Source organism: Orycteropus afer, unplaced genomic scaffold (assembly GCF_000298275.1).
Source record: "Orycteropus afer afer isolate SDZICR_OR568_19922 unplaced genomic scaffold, OryAfe1.0 scaffold00088, whole genome shotgun sequence".
Taxonomy (NCBI): domain Eukaryota; kingdom Metazoa; phylum Chordata; class Mammalia; order Tubulidentata; family Orycteropodidae; genus Orycteropus; species Orycteropus afer.
Window position 1 is genome coordinate 10,269,819 of NW_006921675.1, and position 10,231 is coordinate 10,280,049.

At 45.7% G+C, this 10,231-nt stretch overlaps 1 pseudogene; it reads left to right on the forward strand.

Moving 5' to 3' along the window:
• LOC103198237 overlaps positions 1 to 7,219 on the forward strand; it is a 58,891-nt pseudogene extending 51,672 nt beyond the window's left edge.
• The last annotated feature ends 3,012 nt before the right edge of the window (positions 7,220 to 10,231 follow it).

The window sequence follows — 10,231 nt, forward strand, 5'->3', positions numbered from 1 at the left end:
AATATAATAGCACTACTATAATTTTCACCATTAAATCTACATCCGCTAAATGTATTCTGGCTGAAGAACCTTGTTTGTCGGCCATCCAGGAATTTTCTACATGAAATTTCAAATGGTCCACTGTGATGTTGACAATCACTTGGCCTTCCTTTGATCCGATAATTTACATCATTAGAAGAAAAATTATTCCACAGAGCAGGATCTGTATTTCCATTATTTATAGGAATGGATGCAGAATTTGGAACAAAGTCTGTTATATTCATGTGGCTCTTAGTATACAATTTCAGCACAACCAGTGCTGTGTACGACTTGCAGTCTCTTGTGATTCATTATGTTTTAAAAAGGAACTTAATTTTAGAGTTATCTTTAGGGATTCCTGGATCCTTTTCCATTTATCTTCCATGAGCTTTTGCTTTGTGTGCCACTTGGTGGTTGCCATTTCATGTTACCTGAATATAAAATTATGTCACTCTTCAAATTTGCTTCTACTGTCACAAATAAATTCGAATAATTGGAAATAAATGAAATTTATAAAATAAAATTTACATTTGAACTTGGACGTTAACACAAAAATGTGTATTTTAAAATTAGTAAGTGAAAAAATTGATTTAGAACACATAATTTTGTTCTTCAGGTATGAGAGAGTGGAAATAAATAGTATTTTACAAGGCAGTTAGAGATAATTTCATTCATTGATCACACAATATTTGTTGATGGGCATGTCACAGATCTCCATGACTATTTCTTGTCTTGAAATAAAACTGCAAACCTTGCACATTCACTTGCCATCCTTTGACACTCCACATCAAAGCTCACAGTTCACTGCACTATTAATGACACCCAACACGGCTGAGCCATATTCCAAAGAGCATGGCACAAATACCAGGGTATGCTCAACATGAAGATGTGTTCTGGTTCAGTGTGTGCAGAACAAGACTGAATATGTTAAGAATATGTGATTAGAGTGCCACTGGAACATTCCTATGTGGTTGATGATAGAGAACTGAATGTGAAGTTATGCCCAACCGATACGAAATGAAAAGGAAAATATAATTCTCATCATATACAAAATTTATAAAATGTACATTTTATTTCTTCGTGGAATTGTCCAACTCCCATATTCAGAGATCTGTACATAACTGATGTAACAATAGCACTACTTCTTGATGAGCAGGTTTGTTTGGTGAGTCATAGCGGTATCAATTAATTTCCTAAAAGAAAGTCAGTCTGAAAGGAAATGGAAAATAAAATATGCTTACATAATTTCTATTCTTTAAATATTCATTTAATTTATGTCCTCAGGAATTGTTCAATTTCCTTACACAGAAATACATAAATATTCTGGTAAAATAGAAATGTGATGTTCTGATAAATGCCTTTTGTTGCTTACTTAGAAGATGAGTTTAGAAACACACTCACTGTTACAAAACAGAAACATATTTTACACAATAAATAGTGAATTTGGGGTCAATATGCCTCATGTCTCTTTTATTAGCATATATAGAGCTACATCAAGCATTGTGTCCTATGCAACAGACAATACAAAACAAAACTCACCTGATACATAGATTAAAACTTCTCGTTAGATGAATATTAATATTCCCAGTATTTTTTGATATTTGCTATTAGAATGAAATGTGCAAAGACCTGGAGTTAGAAAACCAAAAGGGAAGAACATATTCATCATTTCTCCAACTGAAAGAACTGAGGAAAAAAATTAAGCCTCAAGTTGCAGTACTGGAAGATTCCATGGGCAATTCATAATGACCCCTCCCTGGGCTTCCGAGGCAGTATCACTATGGAAGTAAGTTGTCCAACCTACCTTCTGAGGAGCAGCTCCTGGGTTTGAACCACCAGCCTCCTGGTTAGCAGTCAAAGGCACTCCACTACCAGAGCTCCCACTGAATGATGCAGGAAACATCAAATGAAGATGGATGGAATACAGAGTCACTATACCAAAAAGAATTGGTAGATGATCACCCATTTCAGGAGGTGACACATGATCAAGAACCAATGGTACTGAAGGAAGAGGTTGAAGCTGCACTGAAGGAAATGGCAAAAAACAAGGCTCCAGGAATTGACGGAATACCCTGAGAAGTTTCAACAAATGGATGCCGTGCTAGAGGCACTCACTTGGCTATGCCAAGAGATTTAGAAGGCAACTACCTCGCTAACTGATTGGAAGAGATCCATATTTGTACCCATTCCAAAGAAAGGTGATCCCACAGAATGTGGAAACTAGTGAACAAAATCATTGATATTACATGCAAGTAAAACCTTACTGAAGATAATTTTAAAACAGTTGCAGCAGTATATTGACAGAGAACTTCCAGAAATGCAAGCTGGATTCAGATGGGGATGTAGAGGGAGGGATATCATAGCTGATGTCTGATGGATCTTGGCTCAAAGCAAAGAATACCAGAAAGATGTTTACTTGTGTTTTATTAACTATGCAAAGGCATTCGATTGTGTGGATCATAACAAATTGAGGATAACATTGAGAAGAATGGGAATTCCAGAACACTTAATTGTGCTCATGAGGAACCTGTACATAGACCAGGGGGCTATCATTTGAACAGAACAAGGGAATACTGTGTGGTTTAAAGTCAGAAAGAGAGTGAGTCAGGGTTGTACCCTTTCACCATACTTATTCAATCTGTTTGCTGAGCAAATAATCCAAGAGGCTGGACTATATGGAGAAGAACATGGCATCAGGATTGAAGGAAAAATCATTAACAACCTGTGATACGCTGACAACACAATTTTGCTTGCTGAAAGTGAGGATGACTTGAAGTACTTACTGATGAAGACTGAAGAATACAGTCTGCAGTATGGATTACATCTCAATATAAAGAAAATAAAAATCCTCACAATTAGACCTATAAGCAGCATCACGATAAATGGAGAAATGATTGGAGTTGTCAAAGACTTCACATTGCTTGGTTCTACAATCGACACTGATGGAAGCAGCAGTCAGGACATCAGACGATGTATAGCACTGGGCAAGTTGGCTGCAAAAGACCTCTTTCAAGTGCTGAGGAGCAAAGATGTCTCCTTGAGGACTAAGGTGTGCCTGACAAAAGCCATGGTATTTTCAATCGCCTCATATGCATGTGAGAACTGACAATGAATAAGGAAGACCGAAGAAGAATTGATGCTTTTGAGTTGTGGTGCTGGTGAAGAATGCTGAAAGTGCCATGGACTTCTAAAAGAACTAACAAATCTGTCCTGGAGGAAGTGCAGCCAGAATGCTCCTTGGAAGCGAGAATGGCCAGACTTCATCTCAGCTACCTAGGTCATGTTATCAGAAGGGACCATTCCCTGGGCAGGATGCCATGCTTGGTAAGGTGAGGGGAAGGCCCTCGATGAGATGGAGTGACACAGTCGCTACAGTGACGGGCTCAAGTATAGCAAGGATCACGGAGCTGGTGTGGGACCAGGCGGTATTTAGTTCTGCTGTGCATAGGGTCGCTATGGGTTAGAGATGGCTCGATGGCACCTAACAACAACGAGTTGATGCTTTTGAGCTGTGTTGGCGAAGAATGCTGAAAGTACCATGGACCACTAAAAACACTAACAAATCTGTTGTGGAAGAAGTGCAGCTGGAATGCTCCTTGGAAGCGAGAATGGCCAGACTTCATCTCATTTACTTGGGTCATGTTGTCAGAAGGGACCATTCTCTGGAGAAGGATGTCATGCTTAGTAAAATGGAGGGTCAATGAAAAAGGGGAAGGCCCTCAACAAAATGGACTAACACAGTGGCTGCAGCGGAGGGGCTCAGGTATCGCAGGGCTCGTGAGGCTGGCACAGGACAGGGCAGTGTTTTGCTTTGCTGTACATTAAGGTCGCTATGAATTGGGGATGACTCAAGGGCACATAAAAGCAACCACCCCTACTCTGCATGTTGTTGTTGTTGTTAAGTGCCGTCGAGTCGTTTCCGACTCATAGCGACCCCATGCACAGCAGAACGAAACACTGCCCGATCCCGCACCAGCCCCACAATCCCTGCTATACTTGAGCCCATCATCGCAGCCACCGTATCAATCCATCTCGTTGAAGGCCTCCCCCTCTTTCGTCGACCCTCCACCCTACCAAGCATGACATCCTTCTCCAGGGAATGGTCCCTTCTTACAACATGACCAAAATAGGTGAGACGAAGTCTGGCCATTCTTGCTTCCAAGGAGCATTCTGGCTGCACTTCCTCCAGGACACATCTGTTAGTTCTTTTGCAGTCCACGGTACTTTCAGCATTCTTCGCCAGCACCACAACTCAAAAGCATCAACTCTTCTTCGGTCTTCCCTATTCATTGTCCAGCTCTCACATGCATACAAGGTGATTGGAAATATCATGGCTTGTGTCAGGCGCACCTTAGTCCTCAATGAGATACCCTTGCTCCTCAGCACTTGAAACAGTTCCTTCACAGTTGACTTTCCCAATGCTACACGTCGTCTAATGTCCTGACTGCTGCTTCCGTTGGCATCGATTGTAGAGCCAAGCAACATGAATTCCTTGACAACCTCAATCTTCTCTCCATTTATTGTGATGCTGCTCATTGGTCCAGTTGTGAGGATTTTTGTTTTCTTTATATTGAGATGTAATCCATACTGCAGACTGTATTCTTCAACCTTCATCAGTAGGTGCCTTAAGTCATCCTCACTTTCAGCAAGCAAAGTTGTATCGTCTGCATATCTCAGGTTGTTAATGATTCTTCCTCCAATCCTGATACCACGTTTTTCTTCATATAGTCCAGCTTCTCAGATTATTTGCTCAGCATATAGATTGAATAAGTGTGGAGAAAGAATACAACCCTGACACACTCCCTTCTTGATTTTAAACCATGTAGTGTCCCCTTGTTCTGGGTTTGAAACAAAAGCCTGTGTTTCTTGGCAAATTCTATTTCCCCTTTTAATATACCCAATCAAGTATTGGCTGAAGGTGGACTTACACGCTCTCTATTATCCATACCCCATAAACATTTCTAAGGTGCAAGTAGGTGAAAGAACATTTAGTATTCATAGTACATTCAGATAAACACATAATCCTTTTTAAGACATTCCAGTTTCATGTCTTCACCATCAATCTTCTCATTCTATGCCTTGGGACTTTGGCTGGGTATAACCAAAAGCCCTAGCCTCTGGATCTCCTTTAATAGGGAACACCAACCAAAGTAACCATCTAAGAATCCAAAGTTTCACTTCCCAAGCCCCTTCCTTCTTTGTTTTTACAAAAGTCCCATTCTTCTATGAGTCTGGGACCACTGCCATGAATCCCACCACTTCTGACACCAACTGTTGTTATGTGCCCTCCAGTCAGACCGACTCATAGTAAACCCTCCTTGGGTTTCCAAGGCAGTATCACTACGGAAGTAGATTGCCTCATCTTCCCTCCCAGGAGTGGCTGGTGGGTTTGAACCGCCAGACTTCTGGTCAGCAGTCAAGTGCTTTAGGCACTACGCTACCGGAGCTCTGACACCAACTAGAAGCTGGGAAAAATCAAGACCCTGGGGGAGGACGACCCATGGCTGGACGACATTGCAGCCTGGATGAAGAGGAGCCCGCAGCAGCAGGAGAAAGACCTGGCGGAGAAGAGGGCCAAGCTGCTGGAGGAGAGGGAGCAGGAATTCCGTGTCTGCACTCTGGTGGAAGAGGCGTTTGGGCATTCACGCCAGGCCCTGTACAGCGTCCGGGACCTGCAGGGCCTCACGGGAGAGCACGCCATCGACTCCTTCCTTGAAGGGGAGACGGTGATCCTCGTCCTCAAGGACAAAGGGGTGCTAGTGAACGGGTCAGGAAGAACGTGGAGCTGCGGGAGAAGCCCGACTACCTGCTCTACGCGGAGGACGAGAGCGGGACGACAAGACACAGCAAAAACCCCGCCCCATCCTGTCCAAGTCAGACGAGGAGCTCGAGGGGGCGCAGCCGCACTCCTGCCTGGACCAGGACCAAACAACTGACGACCTCCGGAAGCGGGAGCTAGAAGAGATCCGGGGCCGGCTGCTGCTGCAGGTCCAGTCCCTGAGCACCGCAGCGCTCGGGCTCGCCTCTGAGTACCTCGCGCCCGAGGAGATGGTGACCTTTGGAAAAAACCGAGGGGAGGGTGAAGAAAATCCGCAAGAAGGAGGAGGAGGTGGTGGTGCGGGCCGAGGACTTGCTGCCCCTCGGGACTTTGGCTCCAGACCGCGGGGCCGAGTGCCCGAGGCTGACGAGAAGACCCTGGAGGAGAAGCAGAAGGAGCCGGTGCCTATGCCCTCCTCAGTCAGATGACCCCCGCGTGGAGAACATGTACATCAATGAGGAAGAGGAGGGCGGAGCTGCTCGACCTGGGTCCCCAGACGTGGAGAAGGCCGAGCCCTAGCTGGAGCTGCAGAAGCAGCTGGAGAAGGGGCGTCGGCTGCGGTAGCTCCAGCAGTTGCGCGACAGCGGCAAGAAAGTGGTGGATATGGTAAAGAAGCTGGAGCCTTGCCATTGGGGCTGGGAGGAGGACGAGGACCCCGAGCGGAAGCGGACCACTGTACACGCCCGGTCGGAGTTCTGTGCAACACCGCGGGACATCGCCACCTACGGGCTGGCGGGCCACCTGGAGGAGCAGGAGCAGCTCATGGACTTTGAGCAGGACTCCGAGTCCCAGGGGGAGGAGAACACCGCTGGAGCACCGTCAACCTGGATGAGGAGAAGCAGCAGCAGGATTCCTCCGCCTCCACCACCACCATCCTGGACGAGGAGCCCATCGTAAACAGAGGGCTGGCGGCCGCCCTGCTCGTGTGTTAACCAAGGGCTGCTGGAGACCACGGTGCAGAAGGCAAGGCAGCTGGGGTGAAGGCGCCCAAGAAGTCTCTGCCCTCAGCGGTGTACTGCATTGAGGACAACATGGCCATCCCCGACAAGCACAACTGGCGGGAGGAGTACTGCGGCTTCACCCGGGACTTCAAGGAGAAGGCCCGCTACAAGCCTGACGTCAAGATCGAGTATGTGGATGAGACGGGCTGGAAACTCATGCCCAAGGAGGCATTCTGGCAGCTGTCCCACCTCTTCCACCAGAAGGGCTCAGACAAGATGAAGACAGAGGTGCATGAAGAAGCTGGACGAGGAGGCGCTCCAGAAGACAAGCTCCAGCCACACGCCCCTCGGTACCATGGCCCTGCTCTAGGCCCAGAAGAGGCCGTGCATCGTGCTCAGTGGCAGTGGCAAGAGCATGACCTTTAACACCATCACCAAGTGAAGCTGGGTTCCCTCCCTCCCCTCCTCTTCCCTCCCCAACTTTCGTATTAAATAAAGCTCTGCTTCTGTAAAAATTATAGCCAAGCAAACACTATGGAGCAGTTCTCAGGAACACAAGGGGTAACACATGGGATCACACATGGGGTCATCATGAGCTCTGGTTTTTGGGCTGCCCTGGCCGGTGGTGTAGTGCCTAAGGCATTTGACTGCTATCCAGAAGGCTGGCAGTTCAAACCCACCAGCCACTTCTGGGAAGGAAGATTGGGCAATCTACATCCATAGAGATACTGCCTTGGATCCCTGAGACTATGAGTCCTGTCCCAATAGAGGACAGTGAGTTTGGTTTTAGGTTTTTGGGTTGTAAAATCAGTCTTGGGGCTGGGAGCCCTACCACAGTCATTTGTCCTGGGAGAAAATCTGCCTCCCCTTGTTCAGGTTAAACTTCCTTAAGTAACTGAGAACAGACTCGAGTTGGATATCTGACCCCTGTTTCTGTGCCGAGGGCCTAACCAGGAAGAACATTGAACAGAATACTGTGCTTATTACCAAAAAAGAAATGCTGGGGGCCGGCTCTGGAGCAGCATGGCCAATAGTCCACAGGGGGGTTCAAGGAGAAAAAGAGTTTTAATTAGAAGGTGCACAAAGGAGAGATGGAGGCGGTCCCAGTAACTCCAAAAAACACCCACTCTGCTCAGCACCTACAATCAGGGGTTCTTATATTAAGAGACACAGCAGGAATGCAGGATTAATTAATAATTGTCCAAAAGTTAGATAAGACAATGGGTAATTAAGAAAGGAACGTTTGCCGTGAGTCCCTGACATTCAGGAAATGCTTAAGCGGTTTCATAGGTGTCAAAGCCCAGGTGGCCAGTCCCAAAGTCTGGCCCGGGAGCCTTTATTGACATAGATGGCTCGGTCTTAGATCACAGGGTACAGCAGGAATGGATAACTGTATCTTAGAGAACAAGTTAATTATAACACAAGGTTGAAGCCAGGTTTTAAAGAAATGGCATTTTAACTAAAAATATAGTCTTATTTTAACAATACGACGTCAGGCCTAACAAAGCAAAAATCTTCATCTTCACACGCTGATGGCAAGGACGTGTGACCAATTCCGCATTCCCAGATCAAGAAGGGACTTGACTTGTTGGACCTTAGCGGGATGGGAGGGGCAGCATGTTAACACAGCTAGATCTACATCTTCTAGAATGATCTACACAACAGCAGAATTATTCTGAGGGCTTTCTTTACCTCCACCCTCCACCCTTACATGCCCCAAACAAGTAAAATATTTACTTCCACCACTAGAGGAAGGAGAGGGTGGGGAAGAAACACAGAAATGCTACCTCTAACTAATCTAAGGCAGACTGCCAGCACTCCTACCATTGGCTGGGGCCCCATTCCCCTCAGCGGCCCAAGTAAACAAAAAACTGGATCTTAGCACTCCATTTCAAAACATTCATTCCCCCTCTGGGCCTCAGATAAAATTACTTATTCATGTCTTTGATTAAGAGGTGACTTACTATAGACAACAAAAGAATTTGGGACTGAGCCCCTATTTATGAGCTGGGAGAAGTTAAAGAGAAGTTAAGGAGGTTAATTTCTCTCAACTTCAGTTTCCTCATCTGAAAAAGTGGGGGTAATTACACTTGGCTTTCAGGATTTGTGGGGGTTTTTGTTGTTGTTGTCTGAGAAATACATATAATATATACCTAGCACAATGCTTAGAAATTACTACCCTTTAAGAAAGGGTTACTGCCACTGTCACTGTTACCTGTGACTACAAAAACAAAGAAATCAGTCTTGGAAGAAATACAACTAGAATGTTTCTTAGAAGCAAGGATGGTGAAACTTTGACTTGTCTACTTTGGACTCATCATCAGGAAGGACTAATTGCCAGAACACGTAATGCCGGGTCACGTAGAGGGCCAACGAAAACAAGGGAAACCCTTAATGATAGATTAACACAAATAGCTGCAACAATACACAAACATGCAAACCGTCATAAAGACAGCCCAGGACTGGACTGTTCTATTTTATGTAGAGTCAGAGTTGACTCTACTAGGCTACTACTGATAGCCCTACTAGGCTATGATCTTGAGAGCAAGGGTGGTGTCTACCTTGCTAATGGCAATGACAGTGCCTAAATGACACAGAGGAGGTGCTCAGTCAATGGGTAAATGTTGAGGGTCTAAAGTTTCGCTGAAGGACACTCCCAACCCATTGCCGTCAACTGAATTCCTACTCATAGTGACCCTGTAGGACAGAATAGAACTGTGCCCATGGGGGGGCTTCCAAGGCTGTAAATCTTTAATGGATCAGACTACTACATCTTTCTCCCTCAGAGCAGCTGGTTGGTTTGATCCATTGACCTTTTGGTTAACAGCTGAGCACTTTGAACTTGCTCCTCCTGGGCTCCTTGTTAGGATTGCTAACCACCAGGAAATAAGAGTCTACATTTACCTGCTCAGTTTTCCAGGTCAGTGGCTCTCAAATTCTTTGTGTTCAGGACAAAACAGTTCTGAAGGGACTGACAGACAACAATGGGTCAATAATAATTGCAACTCACTCACTACTAGAGAAGAACAGTTGCAGTGGTAATAAGTTCATCTTTGCACAATTGTTTATTTATTGTCTTTCCCACTAGACAATAAATAAGATGCAGAAGGCAGTGGCCATGTCCACCTGGTCACCACCGAATTCCCAGTGCTCCTCTGAGGCCTGTCTGAGGCTGTCACTTTGAGCCCTGGTAGTTGGAGCCCTCTTACAAGAAGGCTGACAGGGGAATTTCAGGCCTCGTGCAGGTCACATAATTGCATTCCTTTTTCAAGCAGAAAGGCGTGGGCTGGGGTCTCACAAAGGGGTTATTGTTTACAAAGGGTCCAGGTGAGAGGTTCCATCTAGCGTTGCTCCAGGTCTGGCCCTGCCACCACTTCTGGCACCCTCCCAGTGACAGCAAGACAATGATATCACCTTAGAATATATACAAAGGACGGCTTATTCTTTAAAGCCC